Source organism: Scyliorhinus torazame, chromosome 9 (genome assembly GCF_047496885.1).
Source record: "Scyliorhinus torazame isolate Kashiwa2021f chromosome 9, sScyTor2.1, whole genome shotgun sequence".
In the NCBI taxonomy this organism is placed as follows: domain Eukaryota; kingdom Metazoa; phylum Chordata; class Chondrichthyes; order Carcharhiniformes; family Scyliorhinidae; genus Scyliorhinus; species Scyliorhinus torazame.
In genome coordinates this window covers 119,320,881-119,339,391 of record NC_092715.1, presented here as the reverse complement: position 1 = coordinate 119,339,391, position 18,511 = coordinate 119,320,881, and positions in this window count along the sequence as shown.

Sequence of the window (18,511 nt, the reverse complement as noted above, 5' to 3'; positions counted from 1 at the left end):
CTCAGCATTATGGATGCTCCAAAGTGAGTCCATCCACAGCTCCAAAGCTGTCAAGCGGTCTAACAGGAGCTGCAACTGGACACACTCCTTGCACGTGAAGAGCCAGGGACAGTGGACGTGTCCCTGAGCTCCCACATTGCACACGAGGAGCATGACACGGGTCTGAGATCTCCTGCCATGTCTTAAACCTTTGGTTAACTTCAACAATTACAATTTACCAAAAAAAATATATATACAACGAAGAAAAAGATATATCAATATACCAATGAAAAGAAAAAGAAAACAGAAACATTACTTACCAGTCACTGACCTCGAGCCTTCCTCTTGATCTTCACAGCAGTTGTTTTTTTTTGGTTAGAGGAGGGGGTAGGGAGGGAAACACTGAAGAAGTGTTTTGAGTTTAAGTGTCACTTGACAACAACTCCTCCACAAACTACCTTCAAATTAGGGTGACCACGACGGAGGTATGCAAATTTCCCTTGCAACACCAATCAGCAGCTCCGCTCTACTGCCCTCTGCTGGATGCTTGTCTTCACTTGAACAGCTAGGGTCTCTAGCTCAGGTACACCTTCAAGTTAGGGTGACCACGACAGAGGTATGCAAATTTCCCTTGCAACACCAATCAGCAGCTCCGCTCTACTGCCCTCTGCTGGAGAGAAGGCAGGAGAATGGGGATGAGAAAATATCAGCCATGATTGAATGGCGGAGCAGACTCGATGGGCCAAGTGGCTTAATTCTACTCCTATGTCTTATGATCTTATGATCACATTCAGCAGACATCTGATGTTTGCCGGTTGTTGCCTTCCCTTACCAAAGCCCGACTGATGTTCCACGACTACCTCTGGCACGCAACTCTTCAGTCGCCTTGCCGGGACCTTCGATAGGACTTTGGAATCAGTGTTTAGGATGACCCGCACTCCATCAGGTCTTTGTCTTTTTTAGGGATCAGCGATATCGAGGTCTGTGCCAGCCCGGCCAGCAGGGTACCTCTCAATAGTGAATCATTGAACATCCCCCGCAGATGCGGTGCCAGTGATGTCACAAATTTTTAATAGAAGTCCACCAGGAATCCGTCCAGATCTGATGCCTTCCCCGACTGAATGGAGTTGATTCTCTCCACGACTTCCTCCCGTTCTCTTGGTGTTTCCTGTCCCTGTTTTCTTATCTACCCCACGACTGGTATGTCCAGTTTGTCAAGAAACTGTCTCGTCTTCGAGACCCCTTCTGGGAGGTTCAGAGGTAGTATGTCGCAAAGGCCTCATTGATCTTATCTGGGACTGTGGCTAGTCTACTGTTCCTATCTTTCACCTGCGCTATTTCCCTCATGGCCTCCTGCTTTCTCAGCTGGTGAGCCAGCAGGCAGTTCAGACATATTCATGACTGCCGGAGTTGGAGCACTTCTTTTCCAATGGAGAGCAGATCAAACTCCATTTGTAATTTTTTTCCTCTCCACAAGACTTGTGGCACAAAGAAAGATTATTATTAGTAGTAGTAGTTCCACAGTTGGGGCCGTGGAGTACCGCCGATCCACCTCCAATATGGAGTCGATCAGCCATTGCTTAGCTCCCTCTCCTTCCTGTCCCTGTGTGCCCTATATGCAATTATTTCCCCTCTTTTTGCCACCTTCAGTGCCTCCCAGAATGTAAAGGGTGAGACCTCCCCAATCTGGTTGCAGGATACATATCCATCAATGGCTTGTGACAGTCTCTCGCAAAATGTCTTATCGGTGAGGAGGGCTATGTCCAGCCTCAATAGGGGCGCTGGGCCCTGCCCGTCTCCAACCTCATCCACATAGTGCGGAGCATGGTCAGAGATTACAATTGAGGAGTATTCTGCTCCCACTACCCCTGAGAGCACTGCGTTACCCACTACAAAGAAGTTGATACAGGAGTATACCTTGTGGACCTGGGAGAAGAAGACGAATTCCTTCTCCCTCGTGTTGTGTTATGTAATTTGGAATAACACAAGCTGCCACTTGATGCAGTTTTGAGTAAAAGATGCTCCAGACTTTGAAGTGAATTCAATGTGTTTTATTGAACTATTAGCACAGTTCTCAATGAGTTCGACTCTCTGCTAATCTAAATGTAGTAACTCAGCCTAACTGAACCAGCCGTGCTCTAAGCCATGTGCTGGGGTGTGATGCTGAGGTACACCCTTTCTCACTCTGTAGATGTTGGTCTGTGGAAAGAGACGGGGTGTGAGTGCCTCATCACTTTTATAGTGAAATACCACCCCTGAGTGTCCTGACTGCTCATTGGTCATGTCCTATTCTGTGTGTTCATTAGCTGCATGTTTGCATATCATGATATCTCCCCTTTTTAAAAAATGTTTCGTTGCAGTCGATTTCGGTGGCGTGAGAGCAGCTGGTTAGTCAGTTTCAGCGGGAGCATTGCGGAAGGAGGGTGCTGGGAGGTAAGTCAACCTTTAAAAGCACTTCTCTTTGCAGGGGCAGGCCAGTCGATTTCGGTGGCGTGAGAGCAGCTGGTTAGTCAGTTTCAGCGGGAGCATTGCGGAAGGAGGGTGCTGGGAGGTAAGTCAACCTTTAAAAGTACTTCTCTTTGCAGGGGCAGGCCAGTCGATTTCGGTGGCGTGAGAGCAGCTGGTTAGTCAGTTTCAGCGGGAGCATTGCGGAAGGAGGGTGCTGGGAGGTAAGTCAACCTTTAAAAGCACTTCTCTTTGCAGGGGCAGGCCAGTCGATTTCGGTGGCGTGAGAGCAGCTGGTTAGTCAGTTTCAGCGGGAGCATTGCGGAAGGAGGGTGCTGGGAGGTAAGTCAACCTTTAAAAGCACTTCTCTTTGCAGGGGCAGGCCAGTCGATTTCGGTGGCGTGAGAGCAGCTGGTTAGTCAGTTTCAGCGGGAGCATTGCGGAAGGAGGGTGCTGGGAGGTAAGTCAACCTTTAAAAGCACTTCTCTTTGCAGGGGCAGGCCAGTCGATTTCGGCGGCGTGAGAGCAGCTGGTGAGTGGTGAGTCAGTTTCAGCAGGAGCTGAGACTTTTTCTCTTTTCTTTAAATTAGTTTTTTAGGCGGGATCAGGAAGTCGACCCGCGGACGTCTGGGAAGACCCTCACCAATAAATTCTGGTGGAGAGGAAACCCGAGACACTACACGTGTAGTGTCTCCCACCCACCCTCCTCCTCTAACCTAATAATAAAACCCATTGGTCTGAGGTAAGTACCATATTTTTATTATATTATTATTATTTATTATAAAAATTTAATTTAGTTGTTAGCCAGATCTTGGTAGAAAGTTAGAGGAATGGCAGGGAAGGGAGTACAATGTTCCTCCTGCAGGATGTTTGAGGTGAGGGATGCAGTTAGTGTCCCTGCTGATTTTACCTGCAGGAAGTGCTGCCATCTCCAGCTCCTCCAAGACCGAGTTAGGGAACTGGAGCTGGAGTTGGAAGAACTTCGGATCATTCGGGAGGCAGAAGGGGTCATAGATAGCAGCTTCAGGGAATTAGTTACACCAAAGATTGGAGATAGGTGGGTAACTGTAAGAGGGACTGGGAAAAAAACAGTCAGTGCAGGGATCCCCTGCGGTCGTTCCCCTGAGAAACAAGTATACCGCTTTGGATACTTGTGGGGGGGACGACTTACCAGGGGTAAGCCATGGGGTACGGGCCTCTGGCACGGAGTCTGTCCCTGTTGCTCAGAAGGGAAGGGGGGAAAGGAGCAGAGCATTAGTAATTGGGGACTCTATAGTCAGGGGCACAGATAGGAGATTTTGTGGGAGCGTGAGAGACTCACGTTTGGTATGTTGCCTCCCAGGTGCAAGGGTACGTGATGTCTCGGATCGTGTTTTCTGGGTCCTTAGGGGGGAGGGGGAGCAGCCCCAAGTCGTGGTCCACATTGGCACCAACGACATAGGTAGGAAAGGGGACAAGGATGTCAGGCAGGCTTTCAGGGAGCTAGGATGGAAGCTCAGAACTAGAACAAACAGAGTTGTTATCTCTGGGTTGTTGCCCGTGCCACGTGATAGTGAGATGAGGAATAGGGAGAGAGAGCATTTAAACATGTGGCTACAGGGATGGTGCAGGCGGGAGGGTTTCAGATTTTTGGATAACTGGGGCTCTTTCTGGGGAAGGTGGGACCTCTACAGACAGGATGGTCTACATCTGAACCTGAGGGGCACAAATATCCTGGGGGGGAGATTTGTTAGTGCTCTTTGGGGGGGTTTAAACTAATGCAGCAGGGGCATGGGAACCTGGATTGTAGTTTTAGGGTAAGGGAGAATGAGAGTATAGAGGTCAGGAGCACAGATTTGACGTCGCAGGAGGGGGCCAGCATTCAGGTAGGTGGTTTGAAGTGTGTCTACTTCAATGCCAGGAGTATACGAAACAAGGTAGGGGAACTGGCAGCGTGGGTTGGTACCTGGGACTTCGATGTTGTGGCCATTTCGGAGACATGGATAGAGCAGGGACAGGAATGGATGTTGCAGGTTCCGGGGTTTAGGTGTTTTAGTAAGCTCAGAGAAGGAGGCAAAAGAGGGGGAGGTGTGGCGCTGCTAGTCAAGAGCAGTATTACGGTGGCGGAGAGGATGCTAGATGGGGACTCTTCTTCCGAGGTAGTATTGGCTGAAGTTAGAAACAGGAAAGGAGAGGTCACCCTGTTGGGAGTTTTTTATAGGCCTCCTAATAGTTCTAGGGATGTAGAGGAAAGGATGGCGAAGATGATTCTGGATATGAGCGAAAGTAACAGGGTAGTTATTATGGGAGACTTTAACTTTCCAAATATTGACTGGAAAAGATATAGTTCGAGTACAATAGATGGGTCGTTTTTTGTACAGTGTGTGCAGGAGGGTTTCCTGAAACAATATGTTGACAGGCCAACAAGAGGCGAGGCCACGTTGGATTTGGTTTTGGGTAATGAACCAGGCCAGGTGTTGGATTTGGAGGTAGGAGAGCACTTTGGGGACAGTGACCACAATTCGGTGACGTTTACGTTAATGATGGAAAGGGATAAGTATACACCGCAGGGCAAGAGTTATAGCTGGGGGAAGGGCAATTATGATGCCATTAGACGTGACTTGGGGGGGATAAGGTGGAGAAGTAGGCTGCAAGTGTTGGGCACACTGGATAAGTGGGGCTTGTTCAAGGATCAGCTACTGCGTGTTCTTGATAAGTATGTACCGGTCAGACAGGGAGGAAGGCGTCGAGCGAGGGAACCGTGGTTTACCAGGGAAGTGGAATCTCTTGTTAAGAGGAAGAAGGAGGCCTATGTGAAGATGAAGTGTGAAGTTTCGGTTGGGGCGATGGATAGTTACAAGGTAGCGAGGAAGGATCTAAAGAGAGAGCTAAGACGAGCAAGTAGGGGACATGAGAAGTATTTGGCAGGAAGGATCAAGGAAAACCCAAAAGCTTTCTATAGGTATGTCAGGAATCAGCGAATGACTAGGGAAAGAGTAGGACCAGTCAAGGACAGGGATGGGAAATTGTGTGTGGAGACTGAAGAGATAGGCGAGATACTAAATGAATATTTTTCGTCAGTATTCACTCAGGAAAAAGATAATGTTGTGGAGGAGAATGCTGAGTCCCAGGCTAATAGAATAGATGGCATTGAGGTACGTAGGGAAGAGGTGTTGGCAATTCTGGACAGGCTGAAAATAGATAAGTCCCCGGGACCTGATGGGATTTATCCTAGGATTCTATGGGAGGCCAGGGAAGAGATTGCTGGACCTTTGGCTTTGATTTTTATGTCATCATTGGCTACAGGAATAGTGCCAGAGGACTGGAGGACAGCAAATGTGGTCCCTTTGTTCAAAAAGGGGAGCAGAGACAACCCCGGCAACTATAGACCGGTGAGCCTCACGTCTGTAGTGGGTAAAGTCTTGGAGGGGATTATAAGGGACAAGATTTATAATCATCTAGATAGGAATGATATGATCAGGGATAGTCAGCATGGCTTTGTGAAGGGTAGGTCATGCCTCACAAACCTTATTGAGTTCTTTGAGAAGGTGACTGAACAGGTAGACGAGGGTAGAGCAGTTGATGTGGTGTATATGGATTTCAGCAAAGCGTTTGATAAGGTTCCCCACGGTAGGCTATTGCAAAAAATACGGAGGCTGGGGATTGAGGGTGATTTAGAGATGTGGATCAGAAATTGGCTAGCTGAAAGAAGACAGAGGGTGGTGGTTGATGGGAAATGTTCAGAATGGAGTACAGTCACAAGTGGAGTACCACAAGGATCTGTTCTGGGGCCGTTGCTGTTTGTCATTTTTATCAATGACCTAGAGGAAGGCACGGAAGGGTGGGTGAGTAAATTTGCAGATGATACTAAAGTCGGTGGTGTTGTCGATAGTGTGGAAGGATGTAGCAGGTTACAGAGGGATATAGATAAGCTGCAGAGCTGGGCTGAGAGGTGGCAAATGGAGTTTAATGTAGAGAAGTGTGAGGTGATTCACTTTGGAAGGAATAACAGGAATGCGGAATATTTGGCTAATGGTAAAGTTCTTGAAAGTGTGGCTGAGCAGAGGGATCTAGGTGTCCATGTACATAGATCCCTGAAAGTTGCCACCCAGGTTGATAGGGTTGTGAAGAAGGCCTATGGAGTGTTGGCCTTTATTGGTAGAGGGATTGAGTTCCGGAGTCGAGAGGTCATGTTGCAGCTGTACAGAACTCTGGTCCGGCCGCATTTGGAGTATTGCGTACAGTTCTGGTCACCGCATTATAGGAAGGACGTGGAGGCTTTGGAGCGGGTGCAGAGGAGATTTACCAGGATGTTGCCTGGTATGGAGGGAAAATCTTATGAGGAAAGGCTGACGGACTTGAGGTTGTTTTCGTTGGAGAGAAGAAGGCTAAGAGGAGACTTAATAGAGGCATACAAAATGATCAGGGGGTTGGATAGGGTGGACAGTGAGAGCCTTCTCCCGCGGATGGATATGGCTGGCACGAGGGGACATAACTTTAAACTGAGGGGTAATAGATATCGGACAGAGGTCAGAGGTAGGTTCTTTACGCAAAGAGTAGTGAGGCCGTGGAATGCCCTACCTGCTACAGTAGTGAACTCGCCAACATTGAGGGCATTTTAAAGTTTATTGGATAAACATATGGATGATAATGGCATAGTGTAGGTTAGATGGCTTTTGTTTCGGTGCAACATCGTGGGCCGAAGGGCCTGTACTGCGCTGTATTGTTCTATGTTCTATGTTCTATGGCGTATGTGAATGTATTTACACGTGAATGAGTCTGTCTAATGTGACTGACGGAGGACAACAGAACAGAGCAAAAAAACAAATGTTCACAAGTCCAGCCTCTGAGGCTTGCGTCTGATCCTGGTCAACCGCCGGAGAGGTGGCGGAGGGGACGACGGCGCCTTGACAGGTGGGATGGAAACCTGACTGGTGGCCTCGTGGTGCAAGGTATCAGGAGGTGGCAATTCAACATATGGAAATGGAGGAGAAAGTGGTTGCGGGCAGGCAACTTTGCGCAGTGCCCGTCGATTCCTTCGCACGATGGAGCCATCTGCCATACGTACAACATAAGAGCGGGGTTCGGCCTGTCGAACAACGACAGCCGGGGCATACCACCCGTCATCCGGTATCTTGATCCTGACAGTGTCTGCCGGGGATAGCATGGCCAGATCGGTGGCATAGGCATCATAGCCCTGCTTTTGACGATCTCTGAGCTGCTGCATCTTCTGCAGCACCGAGAGGTGATCCAGGTTGGGCAGGTGTATGGCTGGAAGCGTCGTCCGCAGGTCCCTGTTCATCAGGAGGTGAGTCGGTGACATGCCAGTGGACAATGGAGTCGCCCTGTACGCGAGCAGTGCAAGGTGTATGTTGGAAGCAGAGTCCGCGGCCTTGCAGATGAGCTGTTTCACAATGTGCACCCATTTGTCGACTTTTCCATATGACTGCGGATAGTGCGGACTGGAGGTGACATGCTGGAAATTGTATGACCTGGTAAACGTGGACCATTCCCGACTGCTAAAACACGGGCCATTGTCGATGCCTACCTTGGACCACGGAGAGGTCACTATGTCATGCTGTTGGATCATCTCCTTGCTCTGCGCTGGCTGGAACCGCTGACAGGTAGCACAGTTCAGGACCATGTTCGTGATGTCCTGGCTGATGCCGGGCCAGTAGACAGCTTGCCGGGCTCTGCGTCTGCACTTCGCGACGTCCAGGTGTCCCTCATGAATCTAGTGCTGCACCAAGCTTTGGAGACTGAGCGGAATGACAATCCTGTCCAGCTTGAGGAGGGTACCATCAATCACCGTCAGGTCATCCTTCACATTGTAAAATTGTGGGCACTGCCCTTTCTGCCAGCCATTGGTGAGGTTGTGGATGACATGCTGCAAGAGGGGGTCTTTGGCTGTCTCATCACGGATGAGAACTACCTTCTCATCTGTCGCCGGGAGAGTGCTAGCACACAGCTGCACCTGCGATTTGATGTGGTGGATGATCTCCAGCGTCTCACTGGGCGAGGTGATGGAGCGGGACAATGTATCCGATGATGAGCTCCTTGCCAGGTGTGTACACCAAGTTGAAGTCATACCTCCTAAGTCTAAGCAGGATTCTCTGCAACCAAGGCGTCATGCCGTTCAGGTCCTTGTGGATGATGTGGACCAGAGGCCTATGATCCGTCTCGACAGTGAATGTCGGCAGGCCGTAGACATAATCATGAAATTTGAGGATGCCGGTGAGAAGACCAAGCACTCCTTCTCAATCTGAGCGTATCTGGTTTCAGTGGGCGTCATCGCCCTTGATGCGTAGGCTACTGGTGCCCAGGATGATGTGTCATCTCGTTGAAGCAACCCCGCACCGCTGCCATCCTGACTCGCATCTGTGGATATCTTTGTCTCCTGGTCCGGGTCGAAGAATGCCAGGACTGGTGCAGTGGTGAGCTTGGCTTCCAGCTCCAGCCACTCTGTCTGGTGTGCCGCCTTCCACTCAAAGGCAGTTGATTTTTTCACCAGGTTGCGTAGGGCCGTGGTGTGTGTGGCCATGTTTGGAATGAACTTGCCCAGAAAATTGACCATACCCAAGAAGCGCAGCACCGCCTTTTTGTCCTCAGGGACCTTCATCGCCTCGATGGCCTTGATTTTGTCTGTGTCCGGGCGCACACCATGCTGTGAGATCTGGTCGCCTAGGAACTTGAGCGTCAATGTGCCAAAACAACATTTGGACCTGTTTAACTTTAGGCCGTTGGCATGTACACGGCGGAATACTTTCTGGAGACAGGACACGTGTTCTTCAGGGGTCGTGGACCATATCATGATGTCGTCCACGTACACACGAACCCTTTCAATGCCTTCCATCATCTGCTCCATGATGGAATGGAATATCTCCAATGCCGAGATGATGTCAAATGGCATGCGATTGTAGCAGTATCTGCCAAAAGGCGTGTTGAAGGTGCAGAGCCTTCTGCTGGACTCTTCCAGCTGGATTTGCCAAAATCCTTGTGATGCATCCAATTTGGTGAAGAAGCGCGCGTGTGCCATCTCACTCGTGAGTTCCTCCCGTTTCGGGATGGGATAGTGTTCCCGCCTGATATTCTTATTGAGATCCTTGGGATCAATGCAGATGCGCAGGTCCCCCGAAGGCTTCTTTACGCACACCATCGAGCTGACTCAGTCAGTTGGTTCGGTGACCTTGGATATGATGCCTTTTTGCTGAAGATCCTTGAGCTGGGCCTTCATGCGCTCTCGCAATGGAGCAGGGACACATCGTGGTGCGTGGACCACTGGCTTGGCATCAGGTCGTAGCAGAATCTTGTATCGATAGGGCAGTGTGCTCATCCCGTTGACCACAGCTGGATACTGGGCAAGGATGTCGTCGATGCCGGCCTGAAGATCCACATGGGAGGATGTTGTGGTGTAAACCCTTTGGATGAGGTTCAGCTGCTTGCAGACGTGCGCACCTAGTAGGGATGCCCTGTCCGGCTTAACAATTTCAAAATATAACCGTGCTTGTGTGTGTCGGTTGGATACGGCAGATGGCAGGATCCCAGTGCCGTGATGGCATTCCCGTTGTAATCCAGGAGCTTGCAGGCAGCTGGAAGGACCATGTGGGGCTTCGTAATGCGTCTGGTCTGCCTGTGACAGGAGGATGGTAGAGGCACCTGTGTCCATCTGGAACTGGATGGGGCAGTGGTTGATCTTCATCACTGCTCGCCATTCATCCACGGAATCTACAGCTAAGATTGACTGGACTTGCGATGAGTTTGGTGTGGCATATTCACACATTGTAATAATGCCCACATGGTAGGCGTTGTCCAGGCATTCATCATCTGGATCCTTTTCACTGCCGTGATCAGAATCCTGTAGGCGTTGTTGCACACTCCGGATGCGCGTCGTCAGAATTGGGAGCGCTGGCTCCTGACTGGTGGTGCAGATCTGCACAGGCTGCATAGTGGCCTGGCTTCCCGCAGTTTAAACAGCGTCTGCCTCTTGCAGGGCAGTGTTTCTTTAAATGGGCGGTGCCACAGTTCGAACACGTCATGATGTCGGTGTCCTGACGCTCCGTGCGTCGTTGCACATGCGCAGTGCGGTTCTCCGACGTCTGCACCTGTGCAGTGCGGGTTTCGGCCGCTTCGTTATCCCGTTCGCATCGCGCATGCGTCGGGCCCCGGGAAGAGCGCACAAAATGGCAGCTTTCATCAATGTTGAGGCGCTGCATCCGGGGGATGGCCTGCACACTCTCCGCCTCGTGGGAGGCTAGTCTATCATTTTCTGCCGTTTTGTACTGGGAATAGCGATTTTTAGCGTGCTCATGAACTGTGCAGGTTTCAATCGTGACTGGCAGGGTCATATGCTTGATCTTCAGTAACTGCTCTCTCAGAGGATCAGAGTGAACTCCCAAAACGATTTGGTCTCTGATCATGGAGTCAGTAATATCACCGAAGTTGCAGGATTGCGCTAGCAGTCTAAGGTTAGTTAAATATGAGGTGAAGGATTCAACTTTACCTCGCAATCGCTGCTTGAATATGTCGCGCTCGAAGATTTCATTGGTGTCCACCTCACAATGGCAGTCAAACTTGTCCAGGATGGTCTGAAACTTTGTCTTGTCCTGGCCTTCGACGAAGTGAAAGGAGTTGAATATTTCCAAGGCGTGATCACCCGCTATGGTGAGGAAAAGAGCTGTCTTCCGTGCATCAGACGAACCATTGAGGTCCGATGCTTCGACGTGAAGCTGAAATTTCTGCTTGAGTGTCCGCCAGTTGGCACTGAGATTGCCGGAGGTCCTGAGCTGGTGAGGAGCTGGAATCTTTTCCATTGTGCCGGTATACATTCGCTGGTCGTCACGGATCTTGCTGACTATCTAGATTGACCAGACTCCTGGTATCATGTTGTGTTATGTAATTTGGAATAACACAAGCTGCCACTTGATGTAGTTTTGAGTAAAAGATGCTCCAGACTTTGAAGTGAGTTCAATGTGTTTTATTGAACTATTAGCACTGTTCTCAATGAGTTCGACTCACTGCTAATCTAAATGTCGTACTCGGTCTAACTGAACCAGCCTTGCTCTAAGCCACGTGCTGGGGTGTGATGCTGAGGATACACCCTGTCTCACTCTGTAGATGCTGGTCTGTGGAAAGAGGCGGGGTATGAGTGCCTCATCCCTTTTATAGTGAGATACCATCCCTGAGTGTCCTGACTGCTCATTGGTCGTGTCCTATTCTATGTGTTCATTAGCTGCATGTTTGCATATCATGACACCTCGGGTGTGTGAATCTCCACGGGTCCACCCCCCGCCCCCAATCTGCTCCATAAAGGCATTCAGTTCCCTTCTCATTGCTGATTGCTTCCCCAATTTGGGGCTGGATTTGTCCGTCCGTGGGTCCTGTGTGCAGTTGAAGTCCCCCAAGATAAGTCAGTGGGTGTCTAGGTCCGGGATTTCTGCCATGGTCTAATGGTCTATTGGATAAAGTCTGCACTGTCCCAGTTAGGGGCATATAAATTCACAAGCACCATTAGTGCCTCTTCGAGGGCACTGCTGACCATGGCATACCGTTCCCACCCACCCCCGGGTCTGTCACTGTATTTGCCACTGAAAAGGTCACCCTCATATTCAACAGTATGGCCACCCCGCTCGCCCTCATCAGATAGCACACTAGTAACTCTGTCCTATCCAGTTTTTCGTACCCACAGTCGGCCCTTCTGTCTCAGGTATGTCTTCTGGAGGAAGGCTATGTCGGACCTCAGGCTTTTCAGATGGGCGAAGGTTCTGGATCTTTTCACCAGGCCATTGAGTTATCTGACTTTCAAGGTGACTATACTGATGGGGGGTTTCTGTCCCACCCCCTCCTGAAGGGTCAGCCATATGTGCCCCTGCACACTGGGTTTCCCTTTCCCTGGGGGCCATCCAAGATGGCCACCATTGTCTTCCTTGTTCCAGCCTTCCCATATGTGACCTGTTGTACCCAGCATTCTACCCTTCCCCCACTCACCTCCTCTTCCTCCCCCCTCCCCCCCACCTGTTCCCCGATCCCCCTTGGGTCCCCCTGCCCTTGTTGTCCCGCCCTCCCTGTGTCCCTGAGGGGTCCCCTCCCCCGCTACTCCCTCCTTGCCCTTCTTCCCCCTTCCCTCCCTCCTTGTTGTGGTGTCCCCTCCTTCTACCAGACATTTCCTCCCTTTAGAGATCTGTGCCCCACCTCCCTCCTCTTACTTTCATGTGCTTGCATGTTCACCAGTGGTGGTTCCTCCCCTGGGAGTGTTTCCTCTTATCCTTTGCCTTATTTGTACCCCCCCCCCTTTCTTTGTTTAGTGTCTCTCTGCCTTATCCCCTTCCTTTAGGACGTGCAGGTGTTCATTCCTGAGAGTGCCAAGGACAGACAGAATAGTAATGAAAAAAGAGCATTGTTAGCTATCCATTACTGTTGCCTTCCCAGCCCATTTCTCCAAATGAATTTGCCTGCTTCTCTCGACGAGTTGAAATAATACTCCTTGTTGTATGTCACCCAGAGTCTTGGCAGGTATAACTTTGTTCTTAAATAGAGACGCCTTAGCCCCGTTGAATCCGGCCCGGCGCTCGACCAGGTTGGCCCCAATGTCCTGGTATATGCAGATCGTATGCCCTTCCCATTTACAGGACTGCATGCTCCTCGCCCAGTTCAGAATTTGCTCCTTGTCCTGAAATCTATGGAGCAATGCAATGATCGCCCGTGGTGGTCCTCCTATTTTGGGCCTTTGTCAGAGTGACCTGTGGGCCCTGTCCATCTCTGGGAGATTGGGAAAGCTTTCTCCCGCGATCAGCTTCCCTAGCATCTGCGCTACGTATTCCATTGGGCTTCTGCCCTTCATACCCTCAGGTGGCCCGAGAATCTTAAGGTACTGCCAGCGGGACCTATTTTCCCGATCCTCCACCTTCCCCTTGAGTGCTCCCTAGGCCTCCACCAACCTTGCCACTTGTGTCTCAAGTAAGGCAATCCATTCATTCTGTTCAATAGCAGCTTTTTCCTGCACCATCGCCTCCTGGGTCTCCAACTATTGCTCTGTTCTCTCCAGCACTTCTTTGAAGGGGGCCAGAGTGAATACCACATCCACCTTCACGGTTACCATGAAGTCCTCCTTCATGGAGTCCCTAAGTTTTTCGGAGCTCTTGTGCTAGAAGCTCCATCCACTGTCCTATCGGTGGGTGGACAGACCTTCGCATTGGTGAAATCGCTTGGTCCGCCATGTCCAGCTCTGCTTCTCTCCTCGTGTTATCAGCCTGGGTCTTCCTCTCCTGACTCTTGCTGCTCTTACTTTCTTTTTGGTTTCTTTGTTGACTTGAGGGCATGTCCTCAGTTGGTTGTTCGTTTTAGGGTGAGGGTGGGTTTTGTTTTGTTGGCTTAATGGCTGATTTCCAGGTTAAAAGGACCTAAGTTGAAGTTTCTCGAGGAGAGCCACCTTTCGTGCGACTGTTCAGCACATCACCCCCACCAAAAGTCCACCAGAGCTCTTTGACAGTAATTGATTAGTTAACTCTTCAGCTGATAGACTCCTCCCCATCCCAACCCCATTGCTGCATTAACACTCCTTAATGCTGCATCAACCGACACTGTCACCCTGTGATAGAAAACCTCCAACCTCTGACTAATCTTCCTGTATATGACTCTTGTCGTGTTGGGTGTTCCGATACACAAATGAACCAACACGGTTGTAGATGGTACAACTCTGTTTTATTGTCTTGAACAATAACAACTAATAACTGCTGGCTGAGGTTCGTGCTTCACCAGCTAACCTATGGACCCAGCCCTTTCACTATCTTGGTGAGGCACTCAGCACATGGTGTATGTCTGAGTGGCACACTGTGAACTCTGTGCTCTGAGCTATCTCCTGGTAGAATGAGCGGGAACTGTGGTGTTCCCTGTTTTATAGTGCGTGTGCTCTCACTGGTGATTGGCTGCGATGTTGTGTGTGTGTTGGTTGGTCCAACTACCTGTCCATCAGTGTGTGTGTGATTGCACCATGATATGCTAATGTGGATATCATGACATCCCCCCTTTTCTTTAAAAAAAAATAATATTTTATTGAAAATTTTTGGCCAACCATCACAGTACATTGTGTATCCTTTACACAGTAATATCACAATATAAATAACAATGGCCAGTTTTATAAACAAGAAATAAATAATATATAAACAAAAACAAAAACAGAACTAAATGGCAACTGCCTTGTCCCAGATAAATATTCTCCAAAAATATGTTTTAACAGTCCAATATACAATTATCTATAACAACAACCTGTACATATTATACTTATATACTTATATATTAACATCCCTGAGAATCCCTCTGATTGCTCTTCTGCAACCCCAAATATAGCCAACACCCAACTTGGTTCGACCTGGACCCCCACTACCTTCGAAAGCACCTTTGTCACCCCCACCCAAAACCCCTGTAGTGCCGGACATGACCAGAACATGTGGGTGTGATTCGCTGGGCTTTTCGAGCATCTCGCACACCTATCCTCTACTCCAAAAAATTTACTGAGCCATGCTCCAGTCATATGCGCCCTGTGTAACACCTTAAATTGTATCAGGCTTAGCCTGGCACACGAGGACGATGAGTTTACCCTACTTAGGGCATCAGCCCACAGCCCCTCCTCAATCTCCTCCCCCAGCTCTTCTTCCCATTTCCCTTTCAGCTCATCTACCATAATCTTCCCCTCGTCCCTCATTTCCCTATATATGTCTGATACCTTACCGTCCCCCACCCATATTTTTGAGATCACTCTGTCCTGCACCTCCTGCGTCGGGAGCTGTGGGAATTCCCTCACCTGTTGCCTCGCAAAAGCCCTCAGTTGCATATACCGGAATGCATTCCCTTGGGGCAACCCATATTTTTCGGCCAGCGCTCCCAGACTTGCAAACGTCCCATCTACAAACAGATCTCTCAATTGTGTTACTCCTGCTCTTTGCCATGTTCCAAATCCCCCATCCATTCTCCCCGGAGCAAACCTATGATTATTTCTTATCGGGGACCACACCGAGGCTCCCGTCTTTCCCCTATGCCGTCTCCATTGCCCCCAAATTTTCAGAGTAGCCACCACCACCGGGCTTGTGGTGTATTTCTTCGGTGAGAACGGCAACGGTGCCGTCACCATGGCTTGTAGGCAAGTCCCCCTACAGGACACCTTCTCCAATCTCTTCCACGCCGCTCCCTCCTCTTCTCCCATCCACTTACATACCATTGAGATGTTGGCGGCCCAGTAGTACTCACTCAGGCTTGGTAGCGCCAGCCCCCCCCTATCCCTACTACGCTGCAAAAATCCCTTCCTCACTCTCGGGGTCTTCCCGGCCCACACAAAACTCATGATACTCTTCTCAGTCCTTTTGAAAAAAGCCTTCGTGATCACCACCGGGAGGCACTGAAACACAAAGAGGAATCTTGGGAGGACCACCATTTTAACCGCTTGTACCCTCCCTGCCAGTGACAGGGATACCATGTCCCATCTCTTGAAGTCCTCCTCCATCTGTTCCACCAACCGCGTTAAGTTTAACCTATGCAATGTACCCCAATTCTTGGCTATCTGGATCCCCAAGTAGCGAAAGTCCCTTGTTACCTTCCTCAGCGGTAAGTCCTCTATTTCTCTGCTCTGCTCCCCTGGATGCACCACAAACAGCTCACTTTTCCCCATGTTCAGCTTATATCCTGAAAATTCTCCAAACTCCCCAAGTATCCGCATTACCTCTGGCATCCCCTCCGCCGGGTCCGCCACATACACCAATAAATTGTCCGCGTAAAGAGATACCTGGTGTTCCTCTCCTCCCCTGAGTACTCCCCTCCACTTCCTGGAACCCCTCAATGCTATTGCCAGGGGCTCAATCGCCAGTGCAAACAATAATGGGGACAGAGGACATCCCTGCCTCGTCCCCCTATGGAGCCGAAAATACGCAGACCCCCGTCCATTCGTGACCACGCTCGCCATCGGGGCCCTATACAGCAGCTGTACCCATCTAATATACTCATCTCCAAAGCCAAATCTCCTCAACACCTCCCACAAATAATCCCACTCTACTCTATCAAATGCTTTCTCGGCATCCATCGCCACCACTATCTCCGCTTCCCCCTCTAGTGGGGGCATCATCATTACCCCTAGCAGCCTCCGTATATTCGTATTCAGCTGTCTCCCCTTCACAAACCCAGTTTGGTCCTCATGGACAACCCCCGGGACACAATCCTCTATCCTCATTGCCATTACCTTGGCCAGAATCTTAGCGTCTACATTTAGGAGGGAAATAGGTCTATAGGACCCGCATTGCAGCGGGTCTTTTTCCTTCTTTAGGAGAAGCGATATCGTTGCCTCCGACATAGTCAGGGGCAGCTGTCCCCTTTCCTTCGCCTCATTAAAGGTTCTCATCAGTATCGGGGCAAGCAAGTCCACATATTTCCTATAAAATTCGACTGGAATTCCATCCGGTCCCGGAGCCTTCCCCGCCTGCATACTCCTAATTCCTTTCACTACTTCCTCTATCTCGATCTGTGCTCCCAGTTCCACCCTCTCCTGCTCCTCCACCTTAGGAAATTCCAGCCGGTCCAGGAAGCACATCATTCTCTCCTTCCCATCCGGGGGCCGAGCTTCGTATAATCTTTTATAGAATGCCTTGAACACTCCATTCACTCTCTCCGCTCCCCGCTCTATCTCTCCTTCCTCATCCCTCACTCCCCCTATTTCCCTCGCTGCTCCCCTTTTCCTCAATTGATGGGCCAGCAACCTGCTCGCCTTCTCCCCATACTCATACTGTACACCCTGTGCCTTCCTCCACTGTGCTTCTGCAGTACCCGTTGTCAGCAAGTCAAATTCTACGTGTAACCTTTGCCTTTCCCTGTACAGTCCCTCCTCCGGTGCCTCCGCATATTGCCTGTCCACCCTCAGAAGTTCTTGCAGCAACCGCTCCCGTTCCCTACTCTCCTGCTTTCCTTTATGTGCCCTTATTGATATCAGCTCCCCTCTAACCACTGCCTTCAGCGCCTCCCAGACCACTCCCACCTGGACCTCCCCATTATCATTGAGTTCCAAGTATTTTTCAATGCACCCCCTCACCCTTAGACACACCCCTTCATCTGCCATTAGTCCCATGTCCATTCTCCAGGGTGGACGCCCTTCTGTTTCCTCCCCTATCTCCAAGTCTACCCAATGCGGAGCGTGATCCGAAATGGCTATAGCCGTATACTCCGTCCCCCTCACCTTCGGGATCAACGCCCTTCCCAAAACAAAAAAGTCTATTTGCGAATAAACTTTGTGGACATAGGAGAAAAACGAAAACTCCTTACTCCTAGGTCTGCTAAATCTCCACGGGTCTACTCCTCCCATCTGCTCCATAAAATCTTTAAGCACCTTGGCTGCAGCCGGCCTCCTTACAGTCCTGGATCTCGACCTGTCCAGCCCTGGCTCCAGCACCGTATTAAAATCTCCCCCCATTACCAACTTTCACACCTCTAGGTCCGGGATGCGTCCTAGAATGCGCCTCATAAAATTGGCATCATCCCAGTTCGGGGCATATACGTTTACCAAGACCACCGCCTCCCCCTGTAATTTGCCACTCACCATCACGTATCTGCCCCCGCTATCCGCCACTATGGTCTTTGCCTCAAACATAACCCGCTTCCCCACTAGTATAGCCACCCCCCTGTTTTTCGCATCTAGCCCCGAATGAAACACCTGCCCCACCCATCCTTTGCGTAGTCTAACCTGGTCTATAAGTTTCAAGTGCGTCTCTTGTAACATAACCACGTCTGCCTTAAGTTTCTTAAGGTGTGCGAGTACTCGTGCCCTCTTTATCGGCCCGTTCAGCCCTCTCACATTCCACGTGATCAACCGGGTTGGGGGGCTTTTTACCCGCCCCCCCCCCTTGTCGATTAGCCATCCCCTTTTCCCAGCTCCTCACCCGGTTCCCACGCAGCTGTGTCCCCCCCAGGCGGTGCCCCCCCCCGCCCACCCCACCCCATTCCGGCTCCCCCCTCTCCCCAGCAGCAGCAACCCAGTAACTCCCCCCTCCCACCCCCCCCCCGCTAGATCCCCCACTAGCGTAGTTACACCCCCCATGTTGCTCCCGGAAGTCAGCAAACTCTGGCCGACCTCGGCTTC